Source organism: Mustela putorius, unplaced genomic scaffold (assembly GCF_011764305.1).
Source record: "Mustela putorius furo isolate JIRA1106 unplaced genomic scaffold, ASM1176430v1.1 tig00003969_pilon_pilon_pilon, whole genome shotgun sequence".
NCBI classification, from domain to species: Eukaryota; Metazoa; Chordata; class Mammalia; order Carnivora; family Mustelidae; genus Mustela; species Mustela putorius.
The window spans coordinates 472,525-491,297 of NW_025422112.1; the positions used below are offsets into that span (position 1 = coordinate 472,525).

General features: G+C 36.3%; 1 protein-coding gene and 1 pseudogene across 2 annotated transcripts in view; one reads left to right on the forward strand and one right to left on the reverse strand.

Annotated features, from left to right (window-relative positions):
- EYS (eyes shut homolog) overlaps positions 1-18,773 on the forward strand; it is a 264,828-nt gene that overhangs the window by 196,388 nt on the left and 49,667 nt on the right. The window lies entirely within an intron of this gene.
- On the reverse strand, positions 2,867-4,795 carry LOC106004021 (annotated as a pseudogene).

Here is an 18,773-nt window from a genome sequence, read left to right on the forward strand (position 1 = left end):
TGTCTTAACATCTGTTAAAGAAGTTTTGGGGACAAGAAATATATATTTTGTGTGAAGTTGCAGATGTTCCCAGTGGCTTATTCTGAAAATCACTGCCCTTCCAGTGTTAATTGGGCAGTGAGGTGATTAATCTACCACCCTTTGGTGAAAATGCTTTTGAAATTCCTTGCTTGTTAAGCTCATCCTTTTGTAGTTTCATAGATGGGAAAGTGATAAGCTTGGACCAGGAGCTGGCTGTGTTTGGTACATTGTATAAGAAGCAAATGAGTAAGATGAGGAAGTAAGCACAAAAAAGTTTGTACTACAAAAAGCAGATTTGTTAGCATGTCAGCAGAAGAGAAGACTATCCAGATAATTGTGAGATAGACAAAACTTACCAGATACAAACAAGATTGTATTTACAAAGACATACTGGACACTTCACCTGCATAATAATATCAGTCTAATTCATTTATTCACACTCATTAACAGCTATATAATTATAGCTGTTAATTCTGCTATTTATTCTGCACTTACACAAAAGGCACTATGATAAATACTTTTATACACAATCTCTTTAAATTTCACAATGTCTTTAAGAGGTAGTTACTCTTCTAATACTTATTTAAGAGGTGAGTAAACTGAGGCTTAACGTGATTAACTAATTTATTTAAGGTCATGTAACTCATAACTGAAGCAGAATTCCCACCTAGACAGTTTTATTCTAGATCTCTTATATTTAATCACTATACTACACTGCTCATTGTTGTTCAGATTTTCCTGCCTAAATTAATACTCTTAAAAGGAGAGAATCACAAATCAAAACATCTACAAGGAGTCCCTCCCTCCCTCATCATCTGTCTTTCAAGCCCAAATTATGTGGCTTATAATCAAGGTCTTCTTCCCTATACATCTTTATCTTCCTATTACCCAACATGGTCTGTCCCATTCTACTAAATCCATGGTCCCAAACACAGTCCTACCTTTTCCTACCACATTTATTTAGCTAATGCTACAGTTTCTCCCCTGAAATGCTCTCTGTTCATTTCTCGCAACTGTACACTACCCTTCCTGTAAGCCTACTCCTCTAGAAGCTAGCCTAGACTGATCCTCTTCCTTACTCTCAACTCCTAGCATGCTCTTGTGATACACTTTGATATTCCTGTGATACTCTCTACTAGCCTTTCGGGTAGATGGTTACCTCACCTCCAAAACCAAACAAACATGTAAGGCTTGAGTATGGGACAAGTAGAAGAAAAACAACCAAATAGACTTCATCGTGGAAATTTTACTAATGGAGATCAGTTAAATGCATGAAGGCCATGAAAACTTACCTTCTTAGATTATTTAGGCAGCAGCATTTGGCATAAGCAAATACACAAGTGATGAATGCTCATGTAAGAAATTAGAAAATTGATTTAAGCCTAATGAGAACTCCAGAAGTTGTGTTGCAAAATAAAAAGGGTTGAGGGGTGCCTGGGTAGCTCAGTGGGTTGAGCCTCTGCCTTCGGCTCGGGTCATGATCTCAGGGTTTTGGGATAGAGCCCCACATCAGGCTCTCTGCTCAGCAGGGAGCCTGCTTCCCTCTCTCTCTCTCTCTGCCTTCCTCTCTGCCTACTTGTGATCTCTGTCAAATAAATAAACAAAATCTTTAAAAAGAATAAAATAAAAATAAAAAGTAGTGGCATCAGTAGAGGGCCTTCAAGATTAGAGAAGGTATTATGGGGGCTTAAGTGGGTAGGAGAAGAATCAATGAAACAAGATGGGATTGGGAGGGAGACAAACCATTAGTGACTCTTAATCTCACAAAACAAACTAAGGGTTGCTGGGGGGGAGGGGGCTTGGGAGAAGGGGGGTGGGGTTATGGACATTGGGGAGGGTATGTGCTTTAGTGAGTGCTGTGAAGTGTGTAAACCTGGCAATTCACAGACCTATACCCCTGGGGATAAAAATATATGTTTATAAATAAAATAAAATAAAATAAAATGAGATACTAAAAAAAAAGATTAGAGAAGTTATTGATTCTAATTTTTTTCTTTAAAAAAATCTTTAAATGGTATTAATAATAAAAAAACTACCACTAGTTAAACTGTTACTACTTTGTACCCACACTTTTAACTCTTTCCCTAGATTTAATTATTTATTCCTAATATCCACCCAGTGAGGCCCTATCCACCCAGTGAGGTACTCATTCCAAAGAGGACAATAAGGTACACAGCCTGAAGGCACTGAAACCACAGTTTTTGCTCAGGAAGTCTGATTCTAGTGTCTAACTCTAATCATTACCCACTATACCACATATTATATTACAGTCAGTAAATGTAAGGAAAATGTTTCATACTTTGCACATTTCATGAAACCCTTAAGACATATCAAAAACTCCCTAACTTTTTTTTTTTAATAATAAGTTCATTTAAACAACAAGATGCTTGACTTCAAGTAAAAGCTATCTAGGATTCATTTCTTTTAGAGTAATTGATCCTTATTTAAAGGCAGATTGCTATGTACAAAAAAATTATAAAGTTGTCCTTGGTTTTATAATGATAAATGAAAAGCATTGAAATTCTCAAATTGAAAAAGGTATATAAGGATTTTTATGTTGTTCTATTTTGTTAAATAGTGAGAGCAAAATAACCTACTGGAATATAAAGATAAAAACTGAATGAGTATGCCACTAATGGAGAAAGGGGATATTTTCAAAGAACCAGTATTTTTTTCCCCATCCCATATCCTTTTGATGTGGATCCAAACATACCATTGGCCATTTAGTTTAAAAAAAAATGCAGTTTACTTATGCACAGAGTTACTTTATGTACAATTAAGGAGTGAGGAAGGGGAAAACGAAAGAACAGAGAAAAATGTACTGTAGTAGTCAGGATGTGGTAGAAATAAATTGAGGTTTTCTTATTGAGAATGTCTTCTTGGTCTGGAGGAACAGAGTTCTGCAGTAAAGGAGCAGTTTCCCTTTTTGTAGACACCTCCTCTCTGCTGCTGGAACACATCAACTACATCTTCATCCTCCATTTCCAGCTATGCAGGTGTGTCTGTTTCATTGATTGGCTGCCCATCCAATCGGAACCTGATCTCCCTCGTTGACAAACCCTGTCATTCATAATAGGCTTTCATTAGTTTACTAAGTGGCATGTGCCTCTTAATCTTCAACTGCACCACAGAACCATCCTGCCCCTCCTCCTTCAAATTAATATGATCATTGTCCTCAGTGGTGACTCCTTCCTTGGGCTTTTCAAGGCCATGGTGATCACCTTGACGAGTACCTTCTCAGCTGCCACTTCACAAGAAAAGGTACCAGGTCGAGCACAACACACACCAAAACTCCCAAACTTTTTAATTCTAAAATATGCTGTATCAAATTAGTGAAAATAACAGTGTTGAAAATGCAACCAATTATTATAAAAAAAAGTCTAAAACTTTATTTTCTTTTTTCAATTTTGCCTTATGCAATTACCATTTTCTCTCAGGGAATTTCACAAAATAAAATTTAGTGAAAATTATGCTTTAATTGTGATGCTATCTTGAAAGAAAAATAGAATCAGTATACCATCTGTCAATTCTAGATATAACAAAAGGGGTAGATAGAATTATTTTTACTTAGCCTACATAGTATGTAAGTATGGTAAAGTTAAAGATGTTTTTAAAGACATCTATGAATTATACACTGCTGTAGTTTTTGCAAGTCAACATTTTAATGTATTTGCTATTATGAAGAAGCTATGGCATTCTGTTACTTAAAATTCATTAGGCTGTAATTATTAGGTAGTCTACAAAAACCTTTTAGAAAAGATACTTTTATTCTTGAAAACTTCTTAGGTCAATTATATTCTATCACAGACACATTTTTTTAGGTCCTGAAAAGCACAAAAGCTCAACACAATATTCTTCTGTCTGATAAGAGGAGGGATATTATATTAAAATGAGTATATCTAATTAAAAGAATTATACAGATTAATATATGATTTTTCAGATTTTTCTCAAGCAAAAATACTGTAGTCTCTTAGATATGCATTGTCCCTAGAATCATCAGTTTTGTTGAAATGTATGTAAGACATTCAATTCATAGAATAGGATAAAGAAATATGAACTACAGTAAATTTTTATTTGAGAGAATAGTTGCTTTTAGAATATTACATGGGAGTTGTTCAAAATATGTTGTCACAGTGCTTATTAAGAGTTTTCATTGCTGGATTTATTGCAAAATTCAGGAATCAGGAAAGTCATATTTTGATTGTATGGGAAAATTCTAATTGAATCATTGAAAAGATGTCAATTTTATTTCTAAAATTTTACCTTAGTGGTCGAAAATAGTTAATTAAATATCCTTACAAAAAGTATATATTTTTAAAAAAGTATATTTTAATGCTTTCTAAAACATTTAAATGTGAGACCTAAAAGTTGCATTAAAGATAATATAGTTCAACCTCTGATTTTTCTGCCAAAGAAACTCCATGCCAGAGAGGAAGATGTACTTTCTTGGAGCCACATGACTCAATGCAATATAGCAAAGTTAAAACTAGAGTCCACATTTGGCACTCTTTCTCCTGCCCCCATCTGTTTGTCTACTTTTATAGGTGACATACTACAACCTTATCTTTCTTCTTTATGTGATCTGTGTTTTACTTCCTATTACATATAAAGAAAAGAGTTACCAGTTGTTTATTCATTATGCCAAGCCCACAGAACACTTCACCCCTTCCTTTGTGAAAGGATCAAGATGTCCAAATCAATTGACTTCTTTTTTCCAAGCCTTACCTGAAGCACTGCTTTTTATGAGAACAATCATGCTCATTTCTCTGGTCATTATAAGTGAAAATTTGTGATCTTGACTAACAAAGAATTATAGGTCTTAGAGAATCTATGGGCAAGTCTCACGTATTCTTATCCACAACCACTTTGAATCTTGACAATTTAACTAAGTATTACAAAAAATGGGAACTTGCCATCCTAGAAAGCATCTCCTTCCAGGTTTGCAGTCTCTAGATGTTTGAGATTTATTTATATTAAGTAGATCTATTCTTTCATGCAGTCTCAGAGCATTGGTCCCTTATGTGCTTTTTAAGAAAAAGAAGGAAAGAAGGAATGCAGGATGGAAGGGAGGGAGGAAGGGAAGGGAGAGAATAAATCCATAAATCTATTCCCGTTTCTACTTAATTGTCTTCAACTTTTCCCTGAACCATGGAATCTCAGTTCTATGTGAGCAGGCTATTTTTTAATCACTATTATTCCCCAGAACTTAATTTTGAGCTAGCATATTGAATATATTCAATAGACATTTTTCAGATGAATTAACCAAGTTTACTTATCTTCCCTAATTCTTTTTTGCTATAAAGTAAATATTCCCATACCCTAACCCACTCCTCAACGGATAGGATTTGGGAAAGCCTCACCACCCTAATTATTCTCTGCATTCTTCATTATACCAGCTACTATATAAGCTGTCACAAACAGTGGAAGTCAGTATTCCCTGTGTAAGTGATCCATATACACTCAAAGAAGAAGGAATTTGCTTTTCTCAATTTTCAGACCATACAGATTATACATTTAGTCAACTAAATCCTTGGGTTTTTTTCACATAAAGTGCCTGAAATTATTTAAGTTGCTTAGTCACACTGCCAGAGTTTACCACTCTTACAATACAAACATCCTCAGGAGATTTAACACATTAACTGAGGTTCTCAATCATTCACAGCTTGTGGTCAATTTCTTTCATCAGATATAATTTTCTCCCAAACCATAGCTGAGAACAGCATGCTAAGTGGAGGGGAGTTTTCAGAGACGGGGTAGATGATTTTATAACTTGTGGCACTGCCCAGAAAGTCAAGTGTGAATGCAGCTTCAAATCAAGGGGCCAGGGTAGATAGCAGTATTGGGAAATGGACAAGGAAGAGGGCCAGGGTGAGAGTCAAACACAACAAGACATTTAGAATAATACTGGAACAAATGTTTTTCTCTATTCATGTATTTTCAGTATATATGATTCAGTGAATTTTAATTAGGAGTGTACTATGTATCAGGTAGTCTGACAGCTTCTAATTATACAGGAGAAGGAGAAAATTTGGTTTTACCATAGGGTAGCAAGGTAAGAAGTAAGTAAGCAAATATATAGCTAGTAATTGTATTGGGTCCCAGTTGAAATAGAGAGCAAAGAGAGTATAAAGGAAAGAGTGAGCATGAAGGAGGGCGTGTGTTATGATGAGCGCTGGATGTTATACACAACTGATGAATCATTGAACACTTCATATAAAACTAATGATGCACTATGTGCTGGCTATTTGAATTTAAATTTTTTTTAAAAGTCAGGGGAGGACTTTCCAAAGAGGATGATCAGAGATACATGGACAAGAAGGAGCCTGTAGGTTGAAGAACGAGGGGATGTATATGGACTTAAATACACATGATGTGGATACAGATACAGATTCAAATATATCTCAGGTATAGAAAAAAGTCAGGGTGAATAATGACTTCTATAACGTGTTTTAAAAGGTTCTACCAAATCTGAGAAGCACTGTAACTTTCTTTCCCCTAATATGATGTCAAAAGCTCACCACCTGCACATGTTCAGGACGGCTTCCTTGCCGATCCATCTTCCTCGGCCCAAATTGTCTATTTGAGGTTTGTGCTCTTCTGTAAAGGAGTTGAATTTCCACCCAGCTGGGTACAAAGGACCAGGCTGCCACAAATTGCTGCATGTGAATCCCTCTTTTTAGCCTATGCCTATTTTATCACCTCATTTCAGTGTATCTTTAGATAAACTGGATTGACCCTCTAATGCCTCTTAAGCACACAGTATAGCAGCACCCATGTAAGTACTTCAGTCAGTCACATGGTGGCCCATCTGATCTCTCAGCCAACTGCCTCCTGGAAGTTTGAACATTCCCCTAGGATATATTTGACAGGTCACAAGTTGGGCTAGTGCAAGCTACATACAAGTATGTCTCTTCTGCAACTCCATGAAACACACTCATCTCTGTATGCCCCTGAGGTTCTAGAGACTATTTATCTGGGCTTCCATACCTTTAATTTCTAATGGATTTAAAAGGGATACTGAAATTCAACCCAGTGTGCATAAATTGATTTTTCTGGGATGTGGCCAATACTCTACTGGGTACTATGGAGTATAGATATGTTGATCCATTAAAAATATTCGCTTTAGTTAGTGATAGACATGTTTAAGTGCCAAGAGTGAAGTGCATCAATTTCTATAACTTGTTTTGCAATGTGTCATAAAAAAAAAATAAGGTAAAATGATGGGTAGATAGATGAATGGATGCATGGAGGCATGAGTAGGAGGATATATATATCTGATAAAGCAAATACAACAAAATATTTATTGTAGGATCTATGTGGGTATATGATGGTTCACACTGTGAAATTCCTTTAACTTTTTTATGTTTATAACTTTTGATAATGAAATATTAGAGTAAAACAATCACTGTGTACCTGAATCTTACCATTGCAAGTAGAAATAATTGCTATATTGTGAGGTGCTGATTGTAAAGAACAATGGAAATTCAGAGAGGAATCAACATGGATTGTTATAAAAGGAAAGAGGACCACTTGAGACTTGAAGGTGTAGGATTTTGAAAGATGAAGTGGAAGATGGAGAGCATTTCAAATGGAGGAAAACAGCATGAGCAAACACGTGGAGGATGGAGCCGAAAGGCAGGTGTCTAAGAAAACAAGACAACTAAATCTGGTAGGAAATAGTCAGCAATAATTTTGGATACACATAGAAAAGCTAGAAAATGGCAGGTCATGATGAACAGAAAAAAGATATGATCCCTTCTCTTAATAATATTTGGGCACAATAAGAGGAAATAAAGATCAGACTTACAAATGGAATTTTCAGACAATCTTATAAAAATTTACAAAGAAAGTTACAAGATGAACAGGCACTCAAATGAATGCTACAGTCACTACAGGCAGTCATTACTCTAGTGACACAAAATAATTGGATGAAAAGCTTTGGACCACCTTTGTCAGCTTGTACTAGGGAAGTCAAGTCTTGTGTCTGTACAGGGCCATTCAAATCTTCCCTTCCCCAAGACAAAAAGTTCTACCACATTAGCTTTTCCTGGACAAGCTTGGAATCAGCAGAATCAACCTTGGCAGCAAGGCACTGTCCGTTTCTCCAGTGCTTGCCAGCCTTCTCACCCAAGCAGACAGCAATGCAAGACCAAATGGAAACAATGGAATATATTAGAAAGGTATGAGGTAGCTCAAGAATTAAAATAAAAGCTCGGAGACCAGTCTCAGAAATCACAGAAACCAGGATATGTACCAGGAATTCAGGTCACTGTCTTGAGGGTGCAGTATGCGAAAATGTCCAACAGTTCTCATAACCATTTAAAATTCAAAATCAAAGGAGCGTGCTTCTGAGGGGACCAGTTTGTGTTGCAACCTACCCTGTGACCACAGAAGGGTGGTCTTCTCAAAGAGAGTCACACCAAAACTGTATTTAAATAAGACACGAAGTTTCTTCAACCAAGTGACTTAACCTTCAGAAAAACACATGAAAGGAGAATAATAATAATACCGTCCATCTCATAGGATTGTGCAAGAACCAACTGAGATAAAAATAATGAAAGAGGACTCATATATGTGCTTACTATGTGACAAATATTGTACTAAAGATTTCACAAATTTAAGTAATCTAATTTTTATTCTCTTTGAGATTTACATAATCGAACTTTGCAGTTCATATTTCAAAATTTAACTCCAAGTTGACGGGAAATACTCATTCTGTCAGGCATTTTTCTGCCTGGGTTCTGAATGCTCATCAAGTACATATCTTTCAAAATGCATCCACTTGAAAACCTGAGCTTTGTCTTCTCAGTTCTCATTTTTGTAAAGATTCTCTCTCATTTACCCTTTTCCCCAATGCATGCCAATATGATCAGTTTGTGTGTGTGTGTGTGTGTGTGTGTGTGTGTGTAATATTGGTGTTCCCATGTGTTCTCTCCTTGCCTAAAGACCATCCTTACTAACAATTTCAGATTCCCTACTGAAAGGATAAATTATTACCCCTTCCCCCAAAATTTTACATTACTACAATTTTATCTGTTTTTTTGTACCTAATGACTTTAAAACTAGAGATGGGAATTGAAAAAACATCTGTACCTGGGGAAATAGATGCCTAATTTAATGCTTGGCTATTTTCAAATATGGAATAATGAGAAAGAAAACAGCCATCAGGTGAGATGTCCTCAGTGCTGGGATCAAGGCATCTGATCAAGTGTCCCGTGTTATCATTGACACCCAGCATGGCTTACTGCAAAAAAAAAGAGGGAGGTGGAATGTGGAATTTTCAGTGACTGGCAAGCTAAGCCTGACCCCTGCCCTACAATCTTCAAAGAGAATAGAAAATGTAATGAGCCACTGAAATCATGACCTCCTGACTGACTGTACCTCATTTCTAAATGAGAATCTGGAAGATTCTCCAGAACAATTACAGAAACAATTTTTCAGGCAAAGAAAAATTGTGATGATAAAAAAACATACACCATAATGACAAACACAAATATCAATATATGCCATGCTGGCTTTCTCTTATAGATGAAGTTCGTAAAAAGAAAAGGCAGGGCTTAAAATTCACTTGTTCCTTGTTTTAAGGAAGCTTAAGCAGTTTTTTAAAAATATAATACTCTCCCAAGAGGGACATTTTTTTTCCTCAGGAAAAGGAAAGGAAATAAGTTCTGCTATTTTTCTGTTCGCCAAAAAAAAGAGAAAGAGAGAGATTAATATTTAAGCCCCCTTTCAACTCAGAGTCATACTTCACAATTAAATTTAGATGTAGAGGAGGGTAGACACCAACTACCATACGTCCTCTTGCTTTGTCTCAAGATGATCATGGAGATGGCCATTTTCTCTCTCTGGTGAATCCAAATGAACAGAGGATGTAGATGATAGGTAGATAGATAGGTAGACCCATACATACATACATACATACATACATACATACATTCATACATTCATAATAGATAAGCATTCTTAAAAGTTCCAAAATATCAAACCACATTTTAAATTTTTCTTCCCCTTTTATACTTCAACTCTGAAATCTAGCCTTTCAAACTGTTATGGTTTGCTCCTAGGCAGGCATGAAAAATTCAGTCTGACCTGCAACTTCAGGGAGCTAACATTCTCAATTATATTTAAACTCTCTAAAATACATTGCATATCTACATATACAATATTAAATATATATATATATGTATAATATTTAACTGTTGCTAATAACTTCCTTTGCCTAATCATAAAAAATTAGTTATTCCAAGTGAAAAACAGAAATTTAAAAATAAATACATGTCAACAATCCTAAAATACTTGCATTCACCATTTTAAAGTTTTTCTGTGTAAGATTTTATATTGTTAAAAAGTAAATATTGGGCAGGATTTTTATTATCAGATGAAGGGTAGATTACAATAACCTAGCTCTTGGCACTTTTTGCTTCTTTTAAAACTATTTTCAAGTATCTGTGGACAACGGATGCTCACACAGTCAAATACTTTCACTGTGCCACCAGTCATTGCTGGGCTAAAAATAATGTTGTTCCTATGAATACCCTATGTATTCACAGAGGGAGGTAGCTGAGTAAGGAAACTCCTCTTCCAAGGATTGATTACATGAAACATTATTTTTCTGCCAAAGATTATCTCAATTTTCTATATACAATGTTCTACATCTAGTTAATTCCTGTGGGACTTAAGAGACTAAATTTAGTCTCAGCCACCTTATTTTACATTTTTCAGGAGTTGCAGCCGTCATTTGGCTTATAGTATCTTCTGTCTGGTATAAATTGTTCACTTCTACCTTTTGCTTTTTTGCTCATCTGGAAACTAAATCAACAAAACAGCTTGGCACAGTAAATCATATGTTGTCACCATAGAGTTCCATCATATTTTTTAAAGTAAAAAGTCATTCAAAATAGTCTAGATCAACCACAACAAAAAAAGAAAAAAAAAAAGAAAGAAAAGAAAAAGAAAGAGAAATTTTCCCTAAAAGGAACGAAGGTATGTTAAGTAGTCTAAGAGATATATGGTGAATGTCAAAAGACCAAAGGACCAATACATTTTCATAGCTACATTAAGTAACAAATGAAGCTGCAAAGAATTATTCAGCTAAAATTCAAGCTGAATTGAACAATGCCAGGGTACAGTCACTCACCTTACATAAGTGTTTTACCTTATAAGTGAACTTACATTCCACCTAAAGAGTTCCTTGCTCTCTGCCATTTTGATATTAGCTTTCATTGCATTTCTAACCAGAAAGCCTTTGCCTTTAATCATCTTAAGGTAATACTGATGGGAAGAAAGCCAGTAATAAAAGAACTTTAGCATATCTATATGCGAACGAAAAACAGATCAATCAAAATTATTAACCAAGGACCAAAGCTCTCTATTAATTAACGGAGATACTTTGAAGCTTACTTCCCATTCAGTGTAAGAACTATAATGGAAACATGGAAGGAAGATAGGAAAGGTGTGCCTCACAAAAGCAAGTCATTTTTTTTTTTTTTCTGAAAAGACTCATAAAAGTACTTGGAATCATTTTTAAGAAAATGTAAGAATATGACATTTTTTCAGGGAAGAAATTTTCATAAGCAATACTAACTGAACCTGGGCCTCATTAGCATAATTGATGAAACAACTCCCCAGGTCCAGGGGCTGCAGGGCAAGGTCTTTATTAAAAAGTTCTTTGCGTGTGCCTGGAGTATAAAGTCACACTGAACAATAGGTTTGCTTTGTATTTTCCCCCTTTATGTTGTAAGGGGCATAATACTGGTGGGATATTAAAGCAATGTATTTTTATTTCCCCTTTAAGTCTCTCTTAGTCATCCATCTCTGATACTGAGGCTTCTTGCCCAGTGAAAAAGAACAAAGTGACTCTTAAAAAGCTTTGGCCTCCAACTTCTTCAACTCTAGCAAAACAGTCTTGGCAAGAGAGAAAGGAGTCTTCCAAACTCCTTCAGATTCCAATAACATACCAAGAGTCTGCTGCACTTCTCTACATAGAATACTGAACCCTACCATAGTGCATTTTATATTGTACACAAAGGCTACACCAGTTACACTTTGGCTAACAGGGTCAGTTTTTCCACAGCCTCACCAGCATAGGTGTTTTCGGTCTTTTTAAGTTGCTAGGTTAATAAGTGGAGATGCTATTTTATCACTATTTTTGAAGATTTCTATTTAGCACTCTGTTGATTAGCCTTTCTTAGGCTAACTTAAAAAGAAAAAGTTTTGTCACTCAGGGAACTCAGATAGCAACACAGGATGCTTCTGAACTTCCCTCTTGCCATGCTCTGGATATACAGCTACATGAAGCAATTCCCATTGAAAGAAATCCAGAAACTAGCTGAGTTACCTCTACATGTCCAGCAAATACATCGAAATGCACAAGGAAAGCTGAGACACAGTCTCTCCATAAACCCTACCTCTGGGATAGCACCATAAAATCAGAAAGGAACCCCAACTCCCAATTGTCCCTGAAAAGCTGAAGATTTGGAAAGCACATCTAGCACCCAACTTTTAAGGCTCCCACCATCAAGTGGGCCCCCAAAACACCTAACTCTGAAAGCCAGTGAGACTTGTGTCCACAAGACCCTCAGAACTATAGAAAACAAAGGAATTCTTAATGGTATGTGAGCACTTGCCCCAGCTGCTAACCCTCTAGGGCTCATTGCAGAGAACATGGGCAAAAATAACCATCTCCCAGTCTTCCCTGAAAGGGGTTTGACTGCACACTTGACAAACTGAGGGCCCAGCTTTCATTTTGCACATATCTAGGGACTGGCTCTGATCCTCCACAGAGCCCAAGGAAGTTGAAGGGCATTTCTGAAACTTTCTTCCTCTGTTGTGCTCCAACAATAAAACAAAATTGCTACTATTTCTTTGGGAAGAGTTTGTACACATGCTTGATACCAGGTTTTGCAGCTGCTGACTGAGGAACAAATTACCAAATCATGTTGCACTGATAGTCAATGGGTCTTGCATTCACAGGTCCCACAGAACTATAGCAAACAAGCTGTTTTTTTTGTTGTTGTTGTTTTGTTTTTTTTAAATATAGGCTCAGCACAGAGAGAGAAGGTAAAAACAACCATCCTCTAGCTTTTCCCTGGAAGGTGCTTAACTATATAATTTCCCAGCTGCTGGCTGGCTTCTAATCAGCCTGTAATTACTTGCCAACTATAATCTTTCCCTTGGAACAATGATGGGCCTTGGCATACCCTCAAGTATTGGGAGCCACCAAGAAGAAAGAAGGTGGCTTGGACAATCACAAAAATTTGAGACAACCAGGAGCTCGAGCTAGGTTGATTCACAAGGTTCATTTCCTACCACAAGACCACTCTTTGAAGACTAGGAATGGTGGCTGCTTTATTTAATGCAGAGAAACCAACATAGACAGTTAAGAAAATGAAGAAACAGGGGACTATGTTCCAAACAAAAGAACAATATAAATGAGAAACTAATCTTAATGAAACATGGGTAAATGATTGCCCTAATAAAATTCAAAATAACAGTTATAAAAATGCTCACTGAGGTCAGAAGAGTAATGCAGGAACAAAGTGTGAATTTTAATAAAGAGGTAGAAAATATTAAAAAGTACCAAACAGAAATCACAGAGCTAAAGAATACAGACACTGAAAGATGAAATTACAATAGAGGGGTTCAACAGCAGATGAATCAGTAAACTCAGAGGTAAAACAGTAGAATTAATCCAAACAGAAGAGGAAAAAGAAAAAATTACTAAAAAGAGTGAAGATGACTTACAGGAAGAAGCAGACCAATATACACATTACAGAGCATCCTAGAATAAGAAGAGAGACAAAAGGACAGAAAGTATAATCAAAGAAATAAAGCTGAAAACTTCCCCTAACCTGAGAAAATAAATCTATGTCCAGATTCAGGAAGCACAAAGAGTACCAAAGAAGAACCTAAGAGATCCCCATGGAGACACATTGTATTTAAGTTGTCAAAAGTTAAAGACAAAGAGAATCTTAAAAGCAATAAGAAAAGAGCAACTTATTACATACAAAAGAACCTGGTAAGACTATGAGCAGGTTTTTCAGAAATTTTGCAGAACAGAAGGGAGTGGGATAATGTATTCCAAGTGCTGAAAGTAAAAATAACTGCCAACCATGAATACTCTTCCCAGCAAAGTTGTCCATCAGAATTGAAGGAGATAGAGTTTTCCTGACAAACAAAAGATGAAGGAGTTCATCACCCCTAGGCCAGCCTTATAAGAAATGTTAAAGGGAGTTCCTTAAGCTGAAATGAAAGGATGGTAATAATTTTAAAGCATATAATAATATAAAAGTCTTTGATAAAGTTAAATATACAGTGGGGCGCCTGGGTGGCTCAGTGGGCTAAAGCCTCTGCCTTCGGCTTGGGTCATGGGTCTCAGGGTCCTGGAATCGAGCCCACATCCGGCTCACTGCTTAGTGGGGAGCCTGCTTCTCCTCTCTCTCTGCCTGCCTCTCTGCCTACTTGTGGTCTCTTTCTGTCATTTTATGTAAGCATCAAGGTAACCACAGGGCCAAAAACTTAGTAGATATAAAGAGATGAAAAAGAAAGAAATCAAAGCATACCATTACAGAAAATCATTATATCAAAAGGGAAGACAACAAGAATGGAAGGAAGGGACAAAGGAACTCCAAAATGGCCAGAAAACAACAAAATGGTAATAGTAAGTCCATGCCTATCAATAATTAATTTAAATGTAAAAGGACTAAATTCCCTAATCAAAAGCCAGAGTAGCTGAAAGTCAAAATAAAAAGGATATGAGATAAATACATCAATTAAAAAAAAGAACACCCCCCCAAAAAAGACCCAATTTTATACTGCCTACAAAAGACTCACCTTAGCTTTAGAGACACACATATACTGAAATTGAACGGTTGAAGAAAGATATTACACGCAAAGGAAACTAAAAGAAAGCAGTGGTAACTATACTCATAACAGACAAGATAGACTTTAAGACAAATACAGTAGCAAGAGACAAGAAGGTCAATATATAATGATAAAATAATCACTTCATCAAGAGGATGTAACAGTTGTAAATATTTATGCACACAGAATTGGTGTACCTTAATATAGTAAGCAATATTAATAGATCGAAAAGAAGAAGTAGCAGTAATAGTAGATGAGTTCATTACACTGCTTTCAAGAATGGGTAGATTATACTGAAGATCAATTAGGAAGCAATGAACCTAAACTACATGTTAGACCAGGTGGACCTAAAAGACATATAAAGAACATTTATCAAAAGCAACAGAATACATATTCTTCTCAAACAAGCATGGAACCTTCACAAAGATAGATCATATGTTAGACCACAAAACAAGTCTTAATGAATTTAAGAAGATTAAAATCGTATCAAGTATCTTTTCTGACCACATTGGTAGAAACAAATCAATTATAACAAGAAAATGGAAAATTCACAGATATGTGGAGAATAAATATGTTACAGAACAGTCAGTGGGCCAAAGAAGAAATCAGTAGAGAAATAAAAACATATCCTAGAAAAATGAAAATGGAATCTCAACATAACAAAACCTAAGGAACACAGCAAAAGCAGTTCTAAGAGTAAAGTTTATAGAAGGGTACCTGGGTGGTTCAATCAGCTAAGTGTCTTTCTCTTGATTTTAGCTCAGGTCAAGATCTCAGGGATGAGATCAAGCCCTCATTGTGCTCCATGAAGGGCTTGGAGCCTGCTTAAGATTTTTTCTCTCTCCAGAAAAAAAAAAGAAAGAAAGAAAGAAAGAAGTTTATAGAGAGAAATGCCACATTAAAAAAATTTTTAAAAAGCATTACACATCAAAGTATTAGAAAAAAAACAAAATTCTTTTAGCCCAAAGTTAGTAGAGGAAAGGAAATAGGAAAGATCAGATTGGAAATAAATGAAATAGAGGTTTAAAGAGAAAAAAGATAAATTCACGTCAAAAAGTGGGCAGAAGACATGACAGACTCTTCTCCAATGAAGACATACAAATGTCTAACAGACACATGAAAAGTGTTCATCATTACTAGCCATCAGGGAGATTCAAATCAAAACCACATTGAGATACCACCTTACACCAGTTAGAATGGCCAAAATTAACAAGACAGTAAACAATGTGTGTTGGAGAGGATGTGGAGGAAGGGGAACCCTCTTACACTGTTGGTAGGAATGCAAGTTGGTGCATCCATTTTGGAAAACAATGTGGAGAGTCCTTAAGAAATTAAATATAGAGCTTCCCTATGGCCCTGCAATTGCACTATTGGGTATTTACCCCAAAGACACAGATGCAGTGAAAAGAAGGGCCATCTGCACCCCAGTGTTCATAGCAGCAATGGCCACAGTTGCCAAACTGTGGAAAGAACCAAGATGCCCTTCAATAGACAAATGGATAAAGAAGATGTGGTCCATAGATACAATGGAGCATCATGCATCCATCAGAAAGGATAAATACCCAACTTTTGTATCAACATGGATGAGACTGGAAAGAGATTATGCTAAGTGAAATAAGTCAAGCAGAGGGAGTCAATTATCATATGGTTTCACTTATTTGTGGAGCATAGGGAATAAAACAGAGGACGTGGGGAGATGGAGAAGAGAAGTGAGTTGGGAGAAATTGGAGGAGGAGACAAACCATGAGAGACTTTGGACTCTGAGAAACAAACTGAGGGTTTTGGAGGGGAAAGGGGTTTGGGGTTGGGTGTTGGGTGAGCCTGGTGGTGAATATTATGGAGGGCACTTATTGCATGGAGCACTGGATGCGGTGCATAAACAATGAATTCTGGAACACTGAAAAGAAATAATAAATATATAAATACATACATACATACATACATACTAAGAGCTGGCTTTCTGAAAAGATAAAACTGACAAACTTTTAACTACTTTGCACTGATTTTAAAAAGTGGGGGGAGGGGGTGTGCTGAGTGGCTCAGTGTGTTAAGCCTCTGCCTTTGGCCCTGATCATGATCTCAGGGTGCTGGGATCAAGCCCCATATCGGGCTCTCTGCTCAGCAGGAAGCCTGCTTCCCCCTCTCTCTGCCTGCTGCTCTGCCTACTTGTGATCTCTCTCTCCATGTCAAATAAATAAAATCTTAAAAAAAAAAAAAAAAAAAGGAGGGAAGAGTCAAACCAAGTCAGAAATGAGAGAGGAGAATTTACAACTGATACCACACAAAGGATCTTAAGAGACTACTGTGAACAATTATGTACCAAAAAGTTAGATAACCTAGAAGAATGGATAAATTACTAGAAACATGCCACCTTTCAAGACTGAATCATAAAGAAGTAGAAAATCTGAAAAGATCAATTATTAGTAAGGAGACTGAATCAGTAATCAAAACCTCCCAACAAAGAAAAGTTTAGGACCAGAGAGCTTCAGTGGTGAAAGATTTAAAGAATCAATAGCAATTCTTTCAAACTCTTCCAAAAAATGAAGAGAAAGAAATACTTCTAAACTCTTTTTATGAGGCCAGCATTACCCTGATACCAAAACCAAACAAGGACATTGCAAGCAATGAAAATTACTGACCAATATTCCTCATGAATATAGATTTTTTAAAAATTCTCCACAAAATATTAGCAAATTGAATTCAACAGGACATTAAAAGGATCATGTGCCATGATCAAGTGAGATTTATTCCAGGGATGCAGGGATAGTTCAACGTCTGCAAATCAGTCAGTGTTAACGAAATGAAAGCTAACAATCGTGATCATCTCAATGGATGCAGAAAAAGCATTTGACTCTGCAGGACCTCCAGAGGTCAAAGAGTAAGCAAACAGAAGGAGACCTCTTTATTCTGTCCTGTTTCTAACCCAGAGATTGAAGCTACCTAGGAAGAAAGCACATAGTTAAAAGAGATGTGATAGGGAGGTGGGTGCTTCCTCCATTCCTTCTTGTTTCCCACTACTAAATTTGTACTGTTTGCTGCAGTGTAAAAAGTATTCTGAGTGAGAAGGAAAGGGAAGGAAGAATAAGAAAGTCAAGAAACATACTATTTCAAACTATTACAAAGTTAGAGTAGTCAAAACAGCATGGCACTATTATAAAAACAGACACATAGATGAATGGAACAGAATAGATGGCCCAGAAACAGACCTATGCATATATGTTCAAAGATCTTTTAACAAAAAAGCAAAAACACACAAAAAGGAAAGAATAGTCTCTTCAATAAACGATATAGGGAAAACTGTATAGGCACATGCAAAAGAATGAAACTGGACCTGTAGCTTACACAATACATAAACATCCATTTAAAAGTGGATTATTAAGACTTCAATGTAAGACCTGAAACATTAAAACTTCTAGAAGAAAATATAGTCAGTAAGCATCTTGATTGGTATTGGCAATAATTTTTTTTGGATTTGACACCAAAAACAAAGGCAACAAAAAGCAAAAATAAACAAGTGAGGCTGCATCAAACTAAAAAGCTTCTGCACAGCAAAGGAGACTAGTAACAAAATGAAAAGGCAACTTACGGACTAGGAGGAAATTTGCAAACTGCATTTCCAATAAAAGGCTACTATCCAACTTATACAAGGAACTCATACAGCTCAATAGTGAAAAAATACCAAGTGATTCAATTTTTTAAATGGGCAAAGGAACTGAGTAGACATTTTTCCAAAGAAGACATGCAAGTGGCCAACAGGTACTTGAAAAGATAGTAACTATCATTACTCATCAGGGAAGTACACATCAAAACCACAGTGAGGTATCACCACACACTTATTAGGATGGCTATTATCAAAGGAATAAGAGATAAATGCTGGTGAGGATGTAGAG